Genomic DNA, 5,101 nt, shown 5'->3' with positions numbered 1-5,101 from the left:
GTGTGTGTGTGTGTGTGTGTGTATGCGGTATACAAAAGAGCAAAGTATGGTGATATTACATGTATGAAATGCCATAATGGGAACCTGTTTTTTTTGTTTATTTGGTTGGTTTTTAAAGACAGGATTTTCCTTAGTCCAGACTGGAATCTAACGGACTCTGCATTGGAGAGGGTCTTGAACTTCCCAGTCCTGAGTGGCTGGTTTATAGGCATGCGTCCGTAGGCTCAGTGAAGGCTGTTTTTATATAATAACTTAAAAAAAAATTTAAAAAGAAAAAAATTTGTCACTCACTCTCCCTTATCTGTCACCCAACTTTCAGCTCATCAACTTGGTTGCTGCTCCCCTTCTTCCTCTCTAAGGCCAATTTTTTCTCCCTGTATCAGTCAAACCCTCAGGCCACCCACCCCTCCCATTACCTTGGGATCTTCACATCAACTTCAGGCACTCCCTGCTCCAAGTGGCTTGTCACCTTTCTGTTCCCGAGAAGAATTCTGGAACAAGCTGCTAAGAAAAGACAAGTCTCAACTCTGTATAGTTTATTTTTAAACTCTAGTGCTATCAGCCCAGAGAATACTACTATTTCTTTTACTCAAAAAGTATTTTTTTGTGTGCTTATTCTATGCCAACATTATTGCCGGAGCTGTGAGCTCAGCAGGGAGTTTATACAATCCTGACCCTGGAGAAGTTTTCCTCTCCTGGAGGAGAAAGACATGCTTTAGACAAATAGTGATACAGATAATTATTTATGGTAAAGGCCACAAAGGAAAATCTCAGAATGCTATCCTCAAGGCCTTGACGGAGGCAGAGCCTTTGAGGGGACATTGAATTTGCTCAGGATTCTAAAAGGCTGGTTTATTCCTAGGTCATTTTTTTTCCTGCCAATGTGGCCTCTGAAGAGTCACTGGAAAGAGGAAGTGTGGTGTTTGAGGGGGTTCTGTGTGCCTGGCACTGTGTCCAGGTTACATGGATCTTACAAGCAGCCTGGGGTGTGTGTGTGTGTGAGAGAGAGAGAGAGAGAGGGAGAGGGAGAGGGAGAGGGAGAGGGAGAGGGAGAGGGAGAGGGAGAGGGAGAGGGAGAGGGAGAGGGAGAGAGAATGAAAAAGAAGTGCTATGGTTTCAGACATCAGACAACGGTATGAAATGAAGTAGCTGAAAACGGAGACAAGGTAAGTGGTCAGGGCAGGCCTTGCCAAAGAGAGAGTTCTCAGCAGAAGCCTAGCTAGTGAGGAGGTTGGCCAACAGAAAGGACTATTGTGACATTAACAGCGCTGTGGGTTTATCTGGCCACAGGAAAAGGCAGCCGACACTCAGGCAAGTCAAGGGGAGATGAAGAGGGGTGGAGGTTCTTGGGGCACGACCAGAACCCTCATAGGGAAGGGTCTTGAAGGCCATCCTGAGGAACTAGGGTCTTTTTTCCCAAGAGTAAATGAAGTTATTACTGGAAGAATAGCTTATAAAATTTATGTTTTAAAAGATCCTACATGTAGGGAGGAGAATAAATTATTTAGTAAAGTCATTTGCAATAAATAATCATAGTATCTGTTAATGCAGAATTGGTTAAGTAAGTTATAATATAGCCATTGAATGGAATACTATGATACCATTAAAATGATGGCATGTAAATACGTTAACGTGGAAAAATGTCCACATTGTAGTAATTGGGAGGGGAAGGATAAAGTTACAGTATAATGTATTCATACTTTCAAAAATGTCTGAAAGTATATAAATGAAAATGTCTTTATTGTTTTTCTCTGAATAACAAACTAGAATTTTTTTTCACTTATTTTTTTGCTTACCTATATTGTCTAATTTTTCTGCTGGAGTATCTAGAGTTCCCCTGACATAAGATTAAAATATGACCTAACACTAAAATATTTCACTACTGTTCTGTGGAATTTTTATAATAAAGAGTTGTGGATGTTTTATTCTGCCTACTTCACACAAGTCTTTTGCAGCACATTTCAGATATTATTCCGTACAATTTATAATGGAAAAACAAAAGTCCCATCACACAGGGCACATTCTTTAAAATTAAAGTCCACCATCCCTTTTCCTGCATGCATCGCTATCTTTGCTTTTTAACATTTTCTAGGAACACTGTGCAGTTCCCTTCCAATGAGGGCTGATTTTCACAGTGCTTCTGACTCTGTGCTTTGTGTGTGTGTGTGATTTGTGTTCATGCGGTTATGTGCAATTATATGTGTGTGTATGTGTGTGTGTACCTGCATATGGAATCCAGGTGTTGATGTCAGCTGTTTCCCTCAACCACATTCCACATACCCCAGGCACACATGCTTAGGGAACAGTGCCATCCAAAGTGGGCTGGGTCCTTCTCTATCAGTTAACAGCTGGTACAGTCCCTCACAGACACACCCACTGGCTAGTCTAACCTGGGTAATCCCTCCAGTGAGACTCCCTTCTGATGACTCTCAGCTGTACCAACTCGACAGTTGAAGCTGACTACGACACTTTGTCACACGCCAATGCTGGGGTCACAGGCATGTGCTGCGGCATCTGCTTTTACATGGGTGCCAGGATCCGAACTCAGGTCATCCTGCTTGCTTGCTCCTGAAAAGTTCGGATGGCATACACCTGAATCATTAGAAACCAGCATGCAGTGGAAGGTATCTGAGCTCAGATACCATTGTATGAATCAGCATCCACACTTACTCTGGGAACACTGTAAAGCTCTCGGCATCCACGTCATTCTTTTGTTCAGTTTTCAGCACGAGGAAAGCATTAAGACCCTCAGACATTGCTATTCCATAACAGTAGCACATCTGACCAAATGTCAAAGGACCAATGTGCACGATTTTCTGACTGTAGCTGTGTGGGTTTACGTTCCCAGCAACTGTGTTTTTTTCCCTGAGATTCCTTTGTTAGATTCAAAGACATCCCTTGAACTTTAAATTTCATGTTATGTGAAATTTAAATTCCTGTGAATGTGAGCAGTCTTTTTCACAGAAACTGAAGATTATTTCTTTTTGCTTATTGAAAATCGTGATCTCTTTCACACAATTTCGGTCACTGTTTTATAAAGCAGCTGAGATTTCCTATGTCCCCTGGCGGTCTGTCCATGGCTCAGTGGTTAAGGGAACTTGCTGGTCTTGCAAAGGATCCAAGTCCTTGGGATCAGTTCCTGGCACCCACGTGCCAGCTTACAACTGTCAGTAACTTCAGTTCCGGGGGATTGGCCATTCTCTTCTGGCCTCTGTAGCAAGCAGCCACGCACGTGATTCCATAGACATAGAGACTGGCACAACGCTCTAACACACAAAAACTGTGAAAAAGCTACACATCCTACTAATGATGCTCAAGGAAAATTATGAATTAAAAGCTATTTTTAAACATTAAACATCTTTACTTCTTTCAACTACACGAGCCACAACCCTCTGTTCAGCCGGTGGCTTGCGGAGGAGCTTTCGGCTCTTGCCTTCATGCTATAATTTGGTTCAGTACAGCTATGATAATGTTATTACAGAAATACAGGCTGTCAGATTATTTGAAAATTTCTTGCTTTCTTGTTCTCCCATGTATCAGTAAAGCAAGTATATAGTTCAGCTCAGATGATCCTAAAGATGAATTCTGATTTTAGAGGAGGATTCATCTATCATGGCATTGGACATCCCCCATCCTCTGTTTTATTTGAAACAGGACACACTTTAGGCCCCAGTCTCTGAAGATCCTTTACCCATAGCATCCTCAAAAACACAGCTACTCTTATTTATAGAATGGTTTGTATGCAGATCAGTCTTATTGTCACCGTGACCTAATGCCCGGCAGGAACAACTGAAAGAGGAAAGATTTATTTTCTTCGTGGCTTCAGAGTTACCTCCATCATGGCAGGGAGAATATCTTGAATCAGGGCAGAAAGAAAAGACTAGAGCATGTCCCAGTAACTCATTTCCTCTGTAGGCCTCACCTTCCAGTCTTACTATGTCCCATCCGTTCAGATGTTGACTTCATCAATGGATTCAATCATCCCTTAGGTCAGAGTCCCTGAGATCTAATTATCTCCTAAATGCCTCACAGACATCCCTGGAGCACTTTAATCATTTTCTGTTTTCTTTTACTTTTTCTTTTCTTTTCTTTCTTTCTTTCTTTCTTTCTTTCTTTCTTTCTTTCTTTCTTTCTTTCTTTTTTTTTTTTGAGACATGGTTTCTCTGTGTAGCCTTGACCATCCTGGACTAGGCTGGTCTCAAACTCAGGGATTCACCTCCCTCTGCCTCCTGAGCGCTGAGGTTAAAGGTTTGTGCCACCACTGCGCAGCATTTCTGGGGGATTGGTGCTATCAAGTTGACAATTAACCAGAGCATGTGGTTTGTAAAGTGCTTTCACATAGGCCGTTGGTAACAGATGTCCAAAGATGGTGTCTTAGTTAGGGTTTCTATTGCTGTGACAAAACACCATGACCCAAAAGCAAGTTGGGGAAGAAAGGGTGTATTTGGTTTACACTTCCATATGACTGTTCATCATTGAAGGAAATCAGGACAGGAACTCAAATGAGGTGGGGACCTGGAGGCAGGAGCTGATGCAGAGGACATGGAGGGGTGCTGTTTACTGACTTGCTCTCCAAGGTTTGAGCAGCCTTATTTTCTTATAGAATTTAGGACAACCAGTTCAGGGGTGGCACCATGCATAATGTGCTGGATCCTTCCCCATAAATCACTAATCAAGAAAGTACCCTATAGCCGGGTCTTATGGAGGCATTTTATCATCTGAAGTTCCCTCCTTCCAGATAACTAGCTTGTGTCAAGTTAACACGAAGCTACCCAGCACAGATTGCCTTTAGGTGGTATAGCTAGATTAAAGAATAAAACAAAATCCATGCCAGGCATGTTAGAACACTCTCACTCTTTGAGGGCTCTGAGGGCTGAAGCGAAAAGGATTGAATTTAAAGCTTGCCTGGGTTGATAGGAGGACCCTGTCTTTAAAAAAAAAGCTGTGAGTTACATTTTGAAAGCCTAACTTCCTAGCTGCCACAGATACATAGCTAGTTTTCAAGGTCATGTGACATAGACGGTCAACTCTTGGCATCAAAATAATAACTGAACAGGTTTTTAGCTAACTATCTTACTCGGGTTTTCTATTGCTATGGCAA

This window comes from Arvicola amphibius, chromosome 11 (assembly GCF_903992535.2).
Source record: "Arvicola amphibius chromosome 11, mArvAmp1.2, whole genome shotgun sequence".
Lineage (NCBI taxonomy): Eukaryota > Metazoa > Chordata > Mammalia > Rodentia > Cricetidae > Arvicola > Arvicola amphibius.
The sequence above is the reverse complement of the archived record's forward strand: the minus strand, read 5'-3'. Positions refer to the sequence as shown.